Source organism: Polyodon spathula, chromosome 1 (assembly GCF_017654505.1).
Source record: "Polyodon spathula isolate WHYD16114869_AA chromosome 1, ASM1765450v1, whole genome shotgun sequence".
NCBI classification, from domain to species: Eukaryota; Metazoa; Chordata; class Actinopteri; order Acipenseriformes; family Polyodontidae; genus Polyodon; species Polyodon spathula.
Genome location: NC_054534.1, coordinates 75,133,105 through 75,153,143, shown reverse-complemented (window position 1 = coordinate 75,153,143; position 20,039 = coordinate 75,133,105).

Sequence of the window (20,039 nt, the reverse complement as noted above, 5' to 3'; positions counted from 1 at the left end):
AAATGGTGGTAGAAATTAAGTTTACTCCAGCGATTTGTAGTAATGATTTCCTTTCATGGCATCAGCATCAGGGCTTCAGACTGTCATGATAAATAGAAGGAGCTGCTTCACTAGTTGACCTCATTAGGAGGTCTACCGCTGCCATACATCCAGTGTTAATACTGCCTCAGTTACTGACTGGAAAAAAATAAACTATTAAAATAAAATTAGTAGTTAGCACAAACCTGTGACAAACTAAGTGCTCCCTAAGTTTGATATAGTAATTATATATATATATATATATATATATATATATTTATATATATATATATATAGTTTATATATATATTTACAGAATTAACAGTTTAACAGCATTTAGACTTAACTTTTGCAGTTAACAAAATTTGAGTAAGTTATCATAACAATATAGACAAGATTTAAATAACAGGTAGATGGCTGTTAAAAATGTTCCAGTAAATGACAAAGTAGTCTGTCCTCAAATGAGGACAATGTCACGTAATGGGTAATGTGCATCCCAATAATACCTTTATTAAATGGAATAACAGAAAATATTTTCAGAAAATACAAAAGAATAATAATAATAATAATAATAATAATAATAATAATAATAATAATAATAATAATAATTTTAGCTGAGCTGGACACATTTTTAATGCCTGATGCCAAATTGTACATTTAACGTGGGGTTATGAATTTTAAAATGGACATTTACAGTAGAAGCTTATCGAGTTATGTTTTTTATGAAATTATATCCTGGAAATAGTATTTAAAAACCAAGCATTCATAAACATGATGTATAGTTACAGTATATTAAAAGCAATAGAGAGATAACTAACATAACAGAATTGTCCATCATTGTACTTTCCAAAAGGAGGATTCTAACAAAGACAAGAGAGATTTGCAGCTGTACAAAATATGAGTCTCATGAATTATCAGATTATCTCCACGTGAATCCAGCAGTACATTTTATGTTAGTTACACAATTCTGTCGTGGTTTTTTTTTTTTTTTTAATTTTTTTTTTTAAGTTGATTCCGCAGAGTTAAACTGTTTCCATATGAGAGTTAGAGATTTAGCCTTTGGCAAGCTCTGGCGAGTACAGCTGTAGCAGCTAGCTACCTGTGTGTTCCACTCCTTGTATATACTTGGTGACATCTGAACCATGCCCGATTGTGCCGATGAGACTCTTATGTCTTTGTTTGGGGATATTAATTCCTGGCTTTTTAGGCCTCCCCTCATATACATGGAAAGAGAGAGAGAGAGGGAGAGAGAGAGAGAGAGAGAGAGAGAGAGAGAGAGAGAGAGAGAGAGAGAGAGAGAGGGGACCGCAGTTTGAGTTGAACAATATACAACAGACAAGAATGCAAATAAACCTTAGCCGGCATTGCCTTGCAAAGCAGTTAGACACCCACTTGCTGGACTTTTAAACTCTTGTACACACAAAAGAACGATGTTGCCGTTTTCAACTATTCCCTAAAATAAGGGAGAAAAAAAAAGCTGATCCTTGTCATTATAGCTGTGAGGTTGGAATCATTGGTAGTACGAGAGCTGTTCCCATGATGCAGTCTGATAAGGACTGGCCTACATGTAGCACAGCATGCCACGGCTGATGTTTCCTTGATTAGGTGTCTTATCTTCCATTGAGCTGCATCTGATGAAGGCTGCTGACAGAGTAATGGCTGGGAAAGCATCGGACGGCTCCATAAAATGGCAGCTATGTTATGACATGTCAGCCAGAACCTGGTGGATGGTAAGTTGACGTGAGAATTTATTTTTTTCTATTTTTTTCTTTTTCTTTTTTTTTGGTATAAACTAACTCCTCCTTGGTTGCCACAATGCATGTGTTATAAAGTTCAAGGGCAATCACTTTGTACAACTTCTCTTTACTCCATCCCCCCCCCCCCCAATACCCTTGTATTAGAATGGGCTTTTGTTTTTTGAGACAGGACCAGGACCCTTCATTTTGGGAGCCAGCGTCTTTATTGTCACTTCAGTTTTCACAACAAAATGCAAATGTTTCATTGTGCCCCCCAAACTTGGCTTGCATGAGAATATTCATAGGGTGGAAGCAATCTGAAAAAAAGAAAAGGGGGGCCAATGTGTGACTGTTGTGCTGGCTAATTGTGGCTGACTTAGTTTAAATAGTTCACTAGAGTGATCCACTTCTTAATTTTTCCAGTGAATAATTATTGTGTAAATGTATTGTGACAGTTGGTTACTACTTCTTAATCAGTATACACTTGTCCACCACGCTGCCATTAATTTCATGTAGTTTTCCAATAATGAATACAGTAAGTCAAGCAACCACGGATGAGTATGCTGCTTGACATGCTTAAATGTAGTTAATGAGGCTATGCATATAAAGACTGCCTTTCTTTGTTTAAACAACCTGAGCTTTTAATTCCACTATTTGCTACAGTTGAATTTGAAAAAAAGTGTTTCCCATCAAGACAACTTTGTTTCTGTACCAGACCGCAAAAGCAACCCTTTAAACTCAAGAGAAACAAGTGCATCGGGAAATCATAACTACTACATCTCTCACAAGTGATAGTTGAACATTTTCTGTGTATGCTAATTGTTGTTGTGTAGACAATGGCCTCTTGTTATGCTTTGCCTTGTCATGAATGAGGACCTTCTGCTGGCTGACATTCCATTATGAATATTAATTTAGTTCTTGGGTTTTTCTGTCTGGCAGTAGTTTTTTTTTTTCCATCTCTTGCTCACTGTCTTTGCTTATTTGTCTGGATAATTATTATGCTTACTGCATGGTCTGTTTTTTTCACAATTAGCGCAGTGTTTAGACAATAGACACTTTATTCCTAGACAGTTGATTCAGAGAAACACCAGTGGACAGCATGTCCTCTTACTCGGGCATTAGGCATCTTTTTGGTAACTAGTAAATGCCTTCCTACTTCATTGTTTTTTTTTTTTTTCCCAAGATCTGCAACATTTTAAGGACTAGTCTGAGGTATTGGTGCAGCTGAATTTTAGTGACGCTGCACCTCACTGCAAATTTCATTTTATTCAACAATGTGTTGAATAAACGGGTCTTTTTAAACGGGTTGGAGATTTTGTGATGCTCCTTTTTTACCATGTGAGAAATGAAATTCTCATCAGGGATTAATTTTATCTACTTACCTGTTGTTTGTCATCATAATACATTATGAGATGAAAAAAAAAGATTTGTTGCTGGTTTGACATTATTTTATGTTTACATTGATCTAAAATAACACTTGTGAAGAAGTGCTTTATAATCTGGCATTTCATAAAGTTTATCATTAATGTAAGGGTGCTTTTACATGCGGTTTACAAGTTATATTTGTTGTGTGTTTTGTTAGATAATAATAGTAACCACCTGGATACTTGAAAGGTAAGCCAAAGTTAAAAGGCTTAGTTGTAAAAATAAAAAGGACAATTGTATTGATTTAGAAACTTTTAATTAATTCCCAGTTTCATTAATGATATTTTTGTTTAGGCTTGCCTTTTAAAATAATTTGTGGACAACATTGCACTTTTAAATATGTAAACTATGTAATATTGAACAGTGTGTTTTAGCAGTAAAATTTGATGTTTGTTATCAATCAAACACAAATTAAAATAATTATCCCAAACTTTGTACATGTTAGCTACAGTAGCTGAATTAAATTACAGTGTGTCTTTAGAATATGGACTGAACTTTCCCCCAAAATGTCTTTAACATTTTGAGCAAAGTATTTGTTTTTCAGTGGCTTAACAGTCTGAGATAAATTGTTTGGTTATAATTTAACCCCTATGAAGGCTCTAATGTATTACAACCACAGTCAACATAAAATAAGTAAATGTACAGAGTTTTCTTGTTTTTTTTAAAATCTGTAGTCATTTTCTGTAATACCCTTAAAATTAAAAAAATATTTTTATTAAGTAAAAATAAACAGCATATTGCATGCAAAGATGCTCTGCATACTTGTGGGGACCCATTACCTTTCAGTTAAAGAGAAATGTATGAAGGGAAACATTAACCTTTAGCAAGTTACTTTAAAAGGAATCAAACAAATACATTATTTCATCTGTTTTAAGTAAAAGTATAGTGAGAAACACACATGCCTTAACTATTGATCTGCTACAGAGGGATGTAATCTGGCCTCTTTTTAATTTATGCTGGAAGCTTCTGTTATGAGTGAAGGGAAACATCCAAGTTTTCTTACATGTATGGGGTATTTGTTGTATAAACAGGTATTTTTTCTAGTAAAATCAATTGATAACTAAGCAGTAATTTTTGTATAATCTGATATTGTATTTAGAACAGCAATTAACTCAAATGTAACTTAAACTTAGAAAATGTAAGTAACACTAATTGCTGCTTAGATTGATACTGAAGTTTGTTAGGGACCTCTGAAATGATAATTCCCCTGCATAATTACTGTGCTTTTTATAACAGCTGTCCAAGTATTATTATTATTATTATTATTATTATTATTATTATTATTATTATTATTATATTATTATTTACTTTTTAAAAAACTTTTGTATTGGAATACATAATAATAATTATTATAATATATATTATTATAATAATTATAATACTTATTAATTATATTATAATTATAAAATTATTATATTATTATTGATTATAATATTATTATTTATATATTCCGATTGAGTTGAGGTAAATACATAAGGCTATTAAAAAAAGTCCTATACCTAATAATCTTTATAGCCGTTGTAAAAAAGCAGTACTATTATCTTTTGAGTCCATGTCTTGTTTAGCCTGCAAGATTAACCAGTTGATGATTTGGATCCAAAATGTTTTTAACACTGCAGTGTTCTGTTTTGCAAAATATATTTGCAATTCTGCAAAGAGGATTAGGAGAAATACATACAACTGGTGAGATTTTTTTGGCAGCAACAGCAAGCTGCATGAAACAAGCGTATCTGGCTTTAACAGAAGCCCCCAGAAATTGTCTGCTTCAGTAAACTTGATTTTTTAACCATCAAATGAGACAAATTGCAAGTCAGCCAATAAACTTTTAAGATTTCAAAATGTTATACTGGTGCTAAAAAAAAATACATGTACTGTGTATATTGACAATAGAAACAAACCTGTATGATCTTGACAATTTGAAGCTGAACTAAGCTTGTCTAAACTAAAAAAAAACAAACAAACAAAAAAAAACACATGTTTAGTATAAACCCACCATATATGAGCTACAGCGCAGTGCTCCTCTGTCACTAGGTGTCAGTCACACCACTGTCAACTGTAAACACTGAAATCACAGGTGATTTATCTATTGTTTGATGCTCTAAACTCTTGGACTAAAATGTATTGCGCCACACAGTAAACAATGGAAGATGGTTGGCACTGTGAGGTGTTTGAGATTGGATAATACAAGTATCAGTGCTCATTACAATCAAAACACACAGTGTCATTACGAAAAAACAAAACAAAACAAAAAAAAACTAAGCCTTTTCAGGCAACACAAAGTGCAACTATCAAAATGTGGAGTACCTGCCCATTTCATGCACTGAATATACTGTGATATGAACCTAAAAAAAAACCCTAAAACAGCTAGGGTCTGTTGTTGGAATAAAAATACACCATCCCAGTACCCTCTTACCAGTAACTTACTTGCCAAAACTTTACACAACCTATTGTCATGTGCAATGAAGAACCCCACAAAATGATTTACAATGAGCTTATTATTCCGAACCAAACCTGTGGCTGAAATGACAGATATATCAATGCATTCATTGTAGTTTTATCCTTGCCCTACATTTTTTTAAAGACTAGATTTAGTTCATGCAAGATTAAGTACAACTATACAGAATGATACCAAACCATCCAGGCAGAAAATGAAAGTAAAGGATAATTGCACTATTTTTTACATTCTGTACCAGAAAATTCTGTTAGTTACATTTGAAGTGTGTTTTACATGGTTTACGGTAGTAGCACTTCATAACAAGAGTGTAATATATGTGTGTGTGTGTGTGCGTGTGTGTGTGTGTGTGTGTGTGTGTGCATGCGTGCGTGTGTGTGTGCGTGTGTATGTGTGTGTTTTGAGTTTCTTTAGAATGTCTATGTTGCTTCCTTTATTTTTCTGGAAAAAAAAACACATACAGTTGTATTCAAAGCAGAATACAGGACATGTATCTGAAAAGAAAATGCATTAAAAAAAACTTTTTTTTTTTAATATTGTGTACAGTTTCATGGTTTTTATTTTAATTTATTTTTGTTGGCTTTTGATGTTGAATAACACAACTGCTGATGCATGTACAGTTCTTGTTAATTGTTATTAGGAAGTTAATCTTTTTTTGTGTAATATTTATATTTATAAATATAATGGAATACTTACCTTATAATGCATAATAAGGAGCATAGTGTATGTTACACTTTATTTAATTAAATATATTTTGTATTATAAAGGTACCAAATCTTTTCCAGTTGTCCATTGTGATCAGACACTTCGACCCATGATAAGTGCCACTGATGGAATAACTCTTACCAAGAGGCCTGTCTAATTGCTGTCTTACATTTGCATGAAGGGGTTAAAGGAATTGGGACTCTTAAATGATGAGTACTTTGAAAAGGAACTAATTAAATTACTTGAAACATTAGACTTCAGCCTGACTGCCCAGCCCTCCTCAGTCTATTAAGGGTGTTCATGAAAAATGAAACCCCCTCAACAGATGCTGGACTGCCTGGTCAGAGAGGGGAAACCATAATTTGTCTATAATCCCTGAAGCAAACAGTTGTTCATTAAGAAACAACTCTAATGCAATCTTGATTGTCAGGATTTTTCTTCTGTCTCAGTTGTTAAGTACAGCTGGGAAGCTAATGTCAGTTTATGTACAAACCCCAAGCAATCTGGTGCTCAGACAACGTCATGCAGATTTAAATACATTTCAGTCTTAAATTAGCATAATGCTAACTAATTGTGAATAACATTAGCATTAAGTATGGCACTAATTCAGGGATTAATGGTTTTAAATTTTAAGAAATTAAGGTCAGACTGTATTTATGATATGCTTGAATGCGGTTGATGTTTAAAATCAGAACGCATGTATTAACTTTTTTTTTTTTTTATCAACATGTTACCATACCCCCTAACAAAATGAGAAGCCAATTAGTGGTGGAGCAGCAGGCTCAGAACATGGAATGATACAGATTTTTAATAAATAAAATCCTTTTTGCTAGCTACTGGATTAAAAAAAAGTCTATAACTGTGTCCCATAAACAACAGAATAAAGGAATTATTTAAATAACTACAGCTAACTCTGTTTATTCACTTTAAGGATATTATTATTATTATTATCAGCATTGGTATTTTTCATTATTATTATTATTATTATTTATTATTATTATTAATAATAATAATAAATAATAATAATAATAATAATAATAATAATAATAATAATCTAATTTAAGCATGATATGTCATAAGGACCATAAGGAAAAGTATGACTTGAAATATTGATTTTTTAATTAGGTCAGAGCATATATCTCCTAGGTTTCTGCTTAATTTAAAAAATCTTTAAATTAAGTCTAAAACCAAATCTATAATACCATAAGGTGAATTTAATTCACGACCGACTAAAGATCTATCCTTGTAGCATTTTGTTAACTGTAACAAAATCAAAGTCTGATAAACGTCTATTAACAGTGCTAGAAAAAGACATCTGTTTTAGATTCTGTTATCGATGTATTATTAACTAACTTTAATACCAGCAGTTTAACTAGATATTTTTGAACTACCATCATGCTCATGTTTGTTACCACATCTTATTGTTCTGGAATTGTGTTACACACATACCTCCAATTTTTATAACTTTTCAGGGTCCTGTAGAACATGTGGTGGATAATTTCCAAGGGGCAGATTACATCTAAATTCTGTGACTGCTTTAGCTAAGGCGGGATAAATGATGTTGGTATTAAAACACAATTCCAAAGTGCTTCTCTAACGCCTTGTAGGGGTTGTGTCAATTTAACACGCTATACAAACACAATCATGCAAGCATATTTAAAGATTTAAAGTTGCACTTATTCAGCTCGCTTGAAGATTCACATTTATAAAAACTAAAACTAATTTAAAAACATACAAATTAAATATAAAATGGGCACATTACATCATACCAAAGTACAGCAAACTATAGCTTATACAAGTGTAAACAATACAAAAACTTTAAAGATTGATTTTTGTACTTTTTAATGGTCTGGAAGCACGTTCTGTGATTTCTATTTTCTAAGTTTATAATAAAGTCTATTACGTGAATACAGCCATGCCCTGTGGGTATTGTACATCTGCAGTAAATCACTGGAGAATAAAATTGTAATTAATACAATCCTTGAATTACATGGTATAACTGGACAGACAGTAGTCCTAATTCACTGTATATTCTAATATCATTTTTCAAAGAGTTAAAATAGTTTGTCATTTGTACCTTTTTCTAGGTTCCGTATTAGATTTAACAGTATCATCTTCTATAAACCGGCATACTTTATTATCCGGGAACATTTTTCTAGTCCCACGCGAGGCCAGGTTTAGACAGGTTTTACTCTATTGGATGCTGTAATTCTATAATTCTACGCATGCTTCGCTGTTGAGTGACTGCGAGTAACATATTTGACAGTTTATAGGCTACATCCAGACATAATTATCTTTGATATTATTTGTTAGTGTTTAGAGTTAACTTCTAAATTGAAATGTTTTGACTACAGGCTATATTCTCATTTTCAGCCATTGTTTGAGTGCAGCGGTAATACAAATAAATGAATACTCTTTTCTTCGCACAAAACTTAACATAACATAAAAAAACACATTCTTTTTTTTATTTTTATTTTGTAACTTTTTATGTTGCCTCTAAATGCATTCAACACCTGGGTCTGCAACACAAACATAATGTTGCTTGTGATATAATAGAATGTAATAGGAAAAAAGAAAAAAAAAAAAAACATTACCATTTGCATAGGTCATTTCTAGGCAGACATACATGTTTTTTTTTTTTTTAATGAAAATCATGTATCAAGTGGCATACTGTGTTTCGTTTGCAAATTAAACTATATATTTAAAGATCATGTTGCCATTTAATATAATTTAATCTGCTTTAAGTAGCCTAAATATAAAAATCTACAGTGTACTTCTACCATTATTTATTTTGTCCTTCTTTAACTGTGCATTGTCAAGGTAGATGAATGACGGAGCAATGAAATTAAACACTTCAGGGTAAAAAAAAAAACAATTATAATTAAGCTACAAGAGATTTATGCTGCATAAAATACATTTAAAATATAGTTACCAATAAATAAATACAATTCTGTGTAATGGTCTGCATATGAGTGGTAGGGATCACTGGGTAAATACAGTATTGAATAATCAATTGCCTTACATACAAATTCATCCAGGATTGTAGACATATTATTAAGAGACTGTTCACTGAAATGAAATTATTTACATACCTTTTTTTCTTATGAAACAGTTTTTTTTCTAAAATATGTGGTAATAAGATTTTGTGTTTTGTCGTAATCAAATCGGAATTTGGTCTTTCGATTTATGAGGCCTTAAGATTCTTATCTTTATCTTTATTATCTTTGGGAGTCTGTTTCAGATCATTTATTTGTTTATAACAGCCCTTTCATAGTTCTAAAAGATCCAGCATTGTTCCTGAGCAAACTACATTTTTTTTTCTGTTCTTGTTTTTTAAATAAACTTAAGCATTTCTGTTGTTATGTAAAAACTAGTATCCACAATTTTTCTATCTCAACTATTCTTCATAATTCAGAAATGAAAGGATTTACCTACAGGATTTTAGCAAATGCGAAGTCAGTAAAGTTTTCTTCAGCCTGGTTGTTGAGGTCAGAGGATCAACTTATTTCTTTAGCAGTGGAGCTTAGTAAATATCTGCGCTCAAGAACTGTCTCACAATGCTTACCATTGTTTTTTGGGGTCTTCAGAAAAAATGAATGGTAGGGGTGGGGTGTTGGATACTCAGTCAAAAAGTATTTGAACACAATGGGTTAACTGTAAAATACACAGCTCAACAGCTTTAATAACATTGAGCATTGCCAAGCAGTACAGACGTAATCTATGTGTGTCTGACAATAAATACATTTGTCATCATTTAGTATACAGCAACTGTATTAACTGAATCCATTTAGTTACTTCTTATTAGCTTTACATTATTACTGGCCCCCCTTTTATTGTGCTGAGGCTTTTAAATTGATTTATTTATTTTTTTACAATAATTCAGGATATAAATGCAAAAGTCTCAGATACAGTCCTGCAGATAAAGTAAGAAATTCTGGTGTCACTGGAGTAGTCACATGGTCTGATTGCTACTAGATCACTGGGGTGCAATGCATGAAACGATAAAGTCCTAAAAGTTAACCAGTTTACGAAAAGATTGCAATGTGCAATGTATGATAATACAAGCAAAAAACTAAAAATCTTCCACACAAGAAAGAAAGACCAGCGTCCTAATGCTAATAATAAGTAATTGCTTTTCAAACTTTGCTTAGTGCTCCTCAAAGTTTAAAATAGTAGGATCTATATTTTTATATCTGTAAAAACACAAATGTCTCTCCCTCAACCCTGGTGCCTCTGGTGTGATCTTGACACTCATGGTTATTCACTCCTGGATTTTCTCTGCATACAGACTGGCTGATACTAGTCTTAACTTAAAGCTAATAATTGGCCCTATTATGAAACAAATGAGAAGGCAAGCTGATATTTTCAGAGGGGGACGGAAACTATTGTAAAGTAGGAACAATATCTTGAGTTCCTACCTGTATCTAAAATGTTTCGTTTTTTTTTTGCTTGTTTTTATACTGTAACTTTTATTTATTTATTTATTTTTTTAATTTGCTTCAGAATAAGGCCCTACTCTATGTTTTACCAAAGTTGATAAGAGCAAACCTGAATGTTACAGGAGAAATATAAATCACTTGGGCATTTCCTTCTGCTGTTCAGGAAGAACTTTCACTTATGAGTAATGAAACATTAGAGGCACCAAACCATGGGCAACATGATTTTATGACAACACCCACACAGGGTCATGGGAGGTGCTGTAGCTGACAACACCTAAATGTGTCATTGCATCAGCTGGATGTAGGCGTCAGTGGTAAAGACAACAATAAACATAAATGTATGTATTTTGGTAAAACTAAAAATGACTGTTAATACCCATGCAATTATGTATCTATGGTGTACCTACTATGTTGTTACATTGTAATTATTAATAACACTTAAAAAAAGCAATATTTTTAAGTCAAAAATAAAACACTGTTTAAATGTTTCATAGAAATGTTATAACACAACCTTATTTTGTCCTATAATGTGTCTTATAAAATGGAATGTTCGGATGCTGCAAGCTGATTGGCTGCTGAATGACTATAAACCGTGCATAAATATAGTTTCATGCACGGAGGAACTTATTTTTGTCTAATTACAGTTTGATTAATAAATTATCAATACACAAGGTATTAAACTCGCAACGGAGAGCCTGAGTATAGTTTTTTATTACTACTCTATTGTGCCTTATTTGTTTTTCTCGATCATTTTCGCTAAAAGCAGTGTGTGTGTGTATATATATATATATATATATATATATATATATATATATATATATATATATATATAAAGTATTGTTATGTTTTTAGCCATGTTTTAATGTTATTTAGACGTTTTGGCACATTGCAAAGCCTGTAACTAAATTTCGCCCTTCCCCGGGGTCTAGCGCGTTCTCGGCTGCATGTACTCTCATTTTATCTGGCTTCAGGCATCTGAGATAAGTAGCTGGACAGGGCTACAGTTAATTATTTTGATCCTGGATGGGATAAAATAATATTCTATTATTGTATTTATTGTTGGAAATGTTGAAAACCGAATAAAGGACTTCAGTCACATATGCAAATATTATTTCATGAATGACCATTTTTCAAAATGACTGCAGGTTCAAGTGGAGAATCTTGGGGAGGTGCTTTTGTAACCTTGGGATGTGGGACTCCGCCCCCCTGTTCTGGACCCATCCATTGGCTGTCAAACTCCTTATTTAAAACCTAGATCATTCATTATTTTAATGTCAGTTATTCCTTCTAAGTAAAAGCTTGCACACAACAACTACCCATTCTTGGAATGCAAGGGGTAACTAACTGTAATAGCTTTAATTAGGCTGAGTAATGCCCCTTGGTTCAATTGAGCTGGAATGACCCTGCAGTAACAATGGCACTATGGCGCGTATCATTTTTTAACAAGGGCCATATGTAGGAAGCAATATATCTTATGCAGAACAAATTTAAAAAGTCCCAAAGAGGAAGTAATGGAAAAGTTTGAAAGAGCTGCCCAATATTGCTTCCAAATCTTATCTTTTAAAGACCAACTACATCAGCTAATTTGAAAGCAATCATTATGGTTGCCAGAAAGTATGAATTTGACTTTCAGTAAAACTAAAATAAGTTATATTTAGAAAAATCTTGGGGCAAAAGGGGTATTTACCATATAATGCCCTGACATAGAAAAAAAACAAAAAAAACACACGAAAAACAAAATAGCTTTTTTTTTTTTCATAAAATGTATCATACTGTATATTTGAAATAAATGGTCATAGTTTTTCATTAAAAAAAAAAAAACACAGAACATTTGCCTTTAAACCAGGTTCATTTCTGAGCTTGAAGTGAACACATTCTGGTAACTGATGGACACCCAGTCCATTTATTCCTCAAAAAACTAAGAAAAAAGCCACAGTAAAATAACAGCAATAATAACAATAACAATATCGAGTCACTATGCACTGTATTTTATGTAGATGAAAGACATATAAAAGCCAGGTCCATTGAGGAACACATCTGGATCGTACTTTCCATGGTACTGAAGAAAGCTGTTTCTATTTTTACTGAGACAAAGATGGACTTCACATTTCACATGAGAGAATCCATCTGGGCAAAGGTTACATCACTGCCACAGTCCTTGCCATGTTGGGAATTGGCTACATCCATCCTTGCACACATCTTCGGGGGGGGGGGGGAATTTATACAAGGAGTAGACCATGTCAAGCAGGTCAATATCTCCCATGAATTTGTTTCACTATTGCTTGATTTTTCTCCAGGTGTAAACATCCTGTGTAAGCTATAAGAAACCGATCCCCATAGCAACATATGAAAACTCAGTATCATTTCCCACCATGGGGTGGCAGCAGAGATGTTCCTAATAGTATAAAACGGTCGTTTGAAGTTAAAAACGCAATTGTTAGGAGTCTGTGAAATTGATGTAGCATATTTGCTGCACAGGGCATTATAATATGAAACACATTTTCTGACAAATAATTGTCTATTAAGTTTATTTTTAGCTATGGAAGAATGTAACTGTATTAGTTGTCAGATTGGAAGATGTTCTGTCAAAGGAGCAGCAGAGGGTAGGACTAACAAATTAGCAAAAATTATGTTTTTATGATTTAAATACAATGTGATATTTGTGGAAGTGTTCTAGACTGTGAATTAACTAAAAAACAAAGGATGCCAAATATAAGTTTGTTAAAAGTTGTTTTGTTTATTGTCACAAATAAATAGTACATAAAGTTGACAACGCATTTTATTTATTTTTTAATTTAGTCGTCGTCAATGGTTTTTACCCTGGTTTTCTCCCTAGTTTGGAATGCCCAATTACAACTTGGGGAACGAAGGCTGAAACACGCATCCTCCAAAACGTGTTCCTGCCAATCAGTCATTTTTTGCACTGCGGATACGCAGTGAAGCCACCAAACCTATAGTGCCGGAGGAAAACAAAGATCTGGAGATCATCCAAAGGCGCCCTATCAGCCACAGGGGTCGCTGGTGCGCTGTGAACCATGGATTGCCCTGCTGACCTAAGCCCTCCCAACCCGGGTTGCGCTCCACCAATTGTGTGCCGCCCCCTAGGAATCCCCGGGTCATGGATTGTAACCTGCGATCTCCAGACTATAGGGCGCACCCTGCACTCCATGTGGAGCGCCTTTGCTGGATGTGCCACTTGGGAGTCCCACAGCATGCATTTTTGACCCAGATAGAGATCGCTATCCGTGCTCGCGCATAATTTGGTTTTTGCTGTCTAAAACTTTTAAATTGAGGCTCAAGCGCTGCTGTGTTGATCCTGCGTTTTTTTTAAATTATTTATATATTTTAAATATTACTCTCACATATCACACAGAGCTCTTTTTAATTTGCCAATTTTTTTATTTTATGAACTTCTAGTGAGGTGATAAATAAGTGCAAGATATTTTTAGATATTTAGATATTTAAACTCCACGGTTAGAGCAGAGACTGGTAGCTGCAGTATTCCTTTACCATATAGTCCCACTCTGCTGAGGCAGCATGGAACTCCCAACCATTTCCTGACGTATGAACTGATTAATGCTTCCAGCTTTTCAACTGTTGTCAAGGAAACCAGTGGCCACAGCAGTCTTGGCAGTAGACCAAACTGAAAGCGCTGCTGCTGTCATCTAACTTTTCCCACACGAACTGTGTCCTTTAGATCCCCATCATACCATCTCCCTAGACTTTTCACTGGCTTCTCGGACACTGTTGGTATTGCCTCACCATTAATGTAGAACCTTTTATCTACTACTTTACCTTTAATTATAGATGTTCCTTGATTTTGTGGGCTTGAATTTCATTCATGCCCATTCAATGTTATTGGCTAATTTGCCCAATAACTGATTAGTGCAGGCTACTGTTGTATTCATGGTTGTCATGTTATCCATGTATGCTCGAATTGGTGGTAGCCACATTCCAGAAGCCAAGCGCTCTCCTCCCACTACCCATTTTGATGCCCTAATAATTACTTCCATTGCCGTGGTAAAAGCCTGTGGAAAAATGGTACATCCTGCATTTATTCCAACTTCTAGGTATTGCCATGTAGTGTTGAATTCTGAAGTTGAAAAACTAATTTGCAAATCTCCAAAGTAGGCTTTCACTAAATTTGTTATTGTCACCGGTACTCTGAATCATATTCTGCCCAAAGAAATTCATGTGGCACTGAACCATATGCATTAGCCAAATACAGGAATGTCACACGGACCTCCTTTTTTGCTGATTGAATTTGTTGCCAGATTATGCTGATGTGTTCTAAACATCCTGGGAAAGCTGGAATGCCTGCTTTTTGTACTGAAGTGTCAATGAAGCAGTACTTTAATAGGTAGGTTGACAATCTCTGAGTAATAATGCTGAAGAAAATCTTGCCTTCTGCCTTTAAAAGGGAAATAGGACGAAACTGACTGATGCTTGTAGAATCTTTTTCTTTAGGCATAAAGACTCCACCTGCTTGGCGCCATGCTTTTGGTACAACCTCTTTTTCCCATGCCAAATTTCATCAATTTCCACAGGATTCGTAGAACTCCAGAAGCACTCTTGTACACTCTATATGGAGCTCCATTATGCCCTGGAGATGATGATGCCCTTGCTTTTTTCACAGCTTGCTCTACTTTTTACCACTTAGGTGCACAGTCCTCCATTTGGTATTCAGGTGGATTGATAGGTCAGATGTCTGAAGGAATTGACATAGGCTCCTATCTTTTTTAATCTGTATGTGTTTCCTCCAAATTTCTCTCAAGCTCAAACTTAGATGATTTTAGTGTGCCATTTTTCTCACTGGTAAATATCGTCTTTAAAAATTTGAACGGATCTTTATAAAAGTTAGTTCTCGCATGCTCTTTCTTTTTGTAACGTTTCCGTAGGCGCTCAGCTCTGTACAATGTTGCAAGCTTAACTTTTATGACCCTTTGTAACAGATTGAGTCACTCCTGACTTTGTACATGTTTACTGTGTCGCAGTTTTTTCACAAGCTCTTGGCCATTTAACTCCAGATTTGTGCCCGTTGAGGTTCTTTTCTCCGTTATGCTGGTTCGTCTGACCGGGTTCACAAGGATCATTAGGTTCATCGCTAGTTGTATCCACGCAAGTCCTCCTCACATCTATGACAGGGGTCTATGACAGTATATATATACACCTAGTGTACAAAACATTAGGAACACTTTCCTAATATTGAGTTGCACCCCCTTTTGCCCTCAGAGCCTCAATTCATCGGGGCATGGACTCTACAAGGTGTCGAAATTGTTCCACAGGGATGCTGGCCCATGTTGACTCCAATGCTTCCCACAGTTGTGTCAAGTTGGCTGGTAGTGGATCTCTACTTCCAATAGCTCATTCCCTCTTATCCCACAGATGCTCAATTGGACTGAGATCTGATGACTAGGCAGGCCACTGCAGCAAGATGAATTCACTGTCATGTTCATGGAACCATTCCTGGACAATCCTAGCCTTGTGGCATGGGGCATTATCCTGCTGAAATCCATTAGCAGATGGATACACTGCTGCCATGAAGGGATGCACCTGATTGGCACTGATGTTCAGATATCCTGTGGCATTCAAACATTGCTCCACTTTTATCAAGGGACCCAATGTGTGCCATGAAAACACACCCCACACCATCACACCACCACCACCAGCCTGCAATGTTGACATGCAGCATGATGGATGCATGAACTCATCTGTTTTTCTCCATACCCTAGTCCTCCCATAAGGGTGAAACAGCAGGAATTGGGATTCCTCAGACCAGGCAATGTTTTTCCAGTCCTCCAGTTTCCAGTATTTTCGTTTCTTAGCCCACTGCAACTGCAGTTTCTTGTGTTTTGCTGAAAGAAGTGGAACTCTGTCAGGTCGTCTACTGCCATATCCCGTTTGTGTCAAGGTACGACGAGTTGGGCATTCTTTTATGGGTCTTTCGGCACTCCTTTGGCCTCTTTCATCAATGAGCCATTTCTGACCACTGTCCTGCCATTGGCTGGATGTCCTTTGGGTGCTGGACCATCCTTGATACACATGGGAAACTGCTGAGTGTGAAAAACCCAGCAGCATTGCAGTTCTTGACACACTCAAACAGGCGCGCCTGGCACCTACTATCATAGTTCAAAGACACTTAAATCTTTTGTCTAGCCCATTTACCCTGCGAATGGGACACATACACAATCCATGTCTCAATTGTGTCAAGGCTTAAAAATCCTTCTTTAACATGTCTCCTTTTCATCTACACTAATTGAAGTGGATTTAACAGGTTACATCAATAAGGGATCATAGCTTTCACCTGGATTCAACCTGTCAGTCTATTTCATGCAAAGAGCAGGTGTTCATAATGTTTTGTACACTCAGTGTATATATATATATATATATATATATATATATATATATATATATATATATACACACACACACAGTTGTAGTCAAAAGTTTACATGCCCCCATGGAAATTTATAATTTCTAGAAATTTCTTGAAAACAAATAAAATAAAAATATCTTTTGTAGCAAAAGTTTTGTTTTTGTGGATGAGGAAAAACGTTACAAGAAATAGATGTCTACAATTATTTATTTCAGCAATTTTTTTTTGCAAGATATATCTACAATAGCATACTAGTAGTGCAATTCTGCAAGATTAGTGCATCAGCATTGGCTCCAGTAACGTGGTGCGTAGATCAAGGAAATCCAGTGCATAGTAAGGGTGGACCAAGAATCTACAGGTGCAGACTAAACAGGTTTTACTCCAATTTGGCTGTAAATGCATTTTCACCACTAGCCAACAGAGAAAAGAGAACAGTAGCCCATTATAACTTATTCTAATTATAATATAAGAAAAACATAAGAAAGTTTACAAATGAGAGGAGGCCATTTGGCCAATCTTGCTCGTTTGGTTGTTAGTAGCTTATTGATCCCAGAATCTCATCAATTAGCTTCTTGAAGGATCCCAGAGTGTCAGCCTCAACAACATTACTGGGGAGTTGGTTCTAGACTCCCACAATCATCTGCGTAAAAAGTGCATTCCTATTTTCTGTTCTGAATGCTCCATTATCTAATCTCCATTTGTGACCCCTGATTCTTGTTTCTTTTTTCAGGTGAAAAAGTCCTTTGGTCAACATTGTCAATAACTTTTAGAATTTTGAATGCTTGAATCAGATTTCCACATAGTCTTCTTTGTTCAAGACTGAATAGATTAAATTATTTTAGCTTGTCTGCATATGACATGCCTTTTAAACCGGGAGTAATTCTTGTCACTCTTATTTGCACTCTTTCTAGAGCAGCAATATCCTTTTTGTAGCGAGGGGACCAGAACTGAACACAATATTGTAGATGAGGTCTTATTAGTTTGTTGTAAACTTACTCCCCTTGATTTAAATTCAACACTTGTCACTATATATATCCTAGCATTATGTTGGCCTTTTTTTATAGCTTCCCCACATTGTCTAGATGAAGACAATTCTGAGACAACATAAACTCTTAGATCTTTTTCATAGATTCCTTCTTCAATTTCAAAAACTCCCATATGGTATTTATAATGCATATTTTTATTACCTGCATGCAATTTTCTCTATTAAACATTATTTGCCATGCATCTGCCCAGTTCTGAGTGCTGTCTAGATTATTTGGAATGACCTTTGCTGCTGCAAGGGTGTTTGCCACACCTCCTATTTTTGTGTTGTCTGCAAATTTAACAAATTTGCTTACTATACCAGAATCTAAGTCATTAATGCAGATTAGGAAGAGCAAAGGAACTAATATTGATCCCCCTGTGGTACTCCACTGGTAACCATTTTGAGGTTTCTCCTTTAATCAGTACTTTCTGTTTTCTTTCTTTATTTGTTAACCACTCCCTAATCCATGTGCGTGCATTTCCTTGAACCCCTACTGCGTTCCTTTTGAGAATTAATCTTTTTTGCAGGACTTTGTCAAAAGCTTTCTGGAAATCTAAATAAATCATGTCGTATGCTTTGCAATTATCCATTGTCGATGTTGCATCCTCAAAAAATTTTTAGTTAGACACAATCTCCATTTCCTAAAACTATGCTGACTGTCTCCAAGGATACTGTTATCATATAGGTAATTTTCCATTTTAGTTTCCATATATTTACATATAATAGAAGTAAGGCTTATTGGTCTGTAGTTACCTGGTTCGGTTTTGTCTCCGTTTTTGTGGATCAGTATTACATTGGCAAATTTCCAGTCTGTCGGTACAACCCTTATGTTAAGAGACTCTTGGTTAGCAGCTTATAAATAACTTCTTTAATTTCTTTGAGTACTATTGGGAGGATCTCATCTGGTCCAGGTGATTTGTTTATTTTAAGAGCTCCTAGTCCCTTTAACACTTCTGCCTCTGTTATGCTAAAGTTATTTAAAAGTGGATAGGAACTGGATGACATGTGGGGTACAATATGTTGTCCGTATCCTCCTTTCTAAAAGCTTGTGAAAAGTAATCATTTAGTATATTTGCTATTTTTTTTTTATCTTCGTCTATGATTTTGCCATTTGTAATTTCTTAGACATTTTACCTCCTCTTTGAATGTTCTCTTGCTGTTATAATATTGTAAAAAAACAACTTTTTGGAATTGATTTTAACCCCCTTAGCAATATTCATTTCTATCTCTCTCTTGGCCTTTCTAACTTCCTTTTTTATTTGAGTTTGCAGTTCCAAGAACTGTTTCTGTGTACTTTGTTCCTGGTCCCATTTAAATGGTTTGTAAGTGCCTTTTTTCTCTGAATATTTTCTTTAAATTGATTTATTAAACCATTTTGTAGGGCTCCTGATTTTCCATTCTTGGAAATGGCAAATTCTGTTTTTTTTTTCAGTTTTTTAAAATGAAAATTGAAAATTGAAATTTTTTTCTTAACCAATTTATTAAGAATTAACAACATAAATTGAACATAAATAACATTTTTACATGAAAAATCTATTGAATTCATTTTTTTAAGTCTCTGAGAGACTGTAATTTTCAGGAAAAATCTTTCTTAAAGCAGTCCATTAGTAAGACTGGTTTATGCTGTACTTTGCTGTAAAACTGTTTTCATGTGTTTCTCATATACCCTGGACAGTTTTGTTCATTAGAGCAGGGCTGTGCAACTAGTTTTTTTAATTTACGGGGGCCAGATTGGAAAAAAAATTTAGGACTAGGCGGACGAGAGTATTTTAGTCTGCACATTTTTAAGCAATAATAAATATTACATAACTTAATGTTCATATGTTCATAGGAGGCTGTGTGGTTAAAGAAACAGACTTGT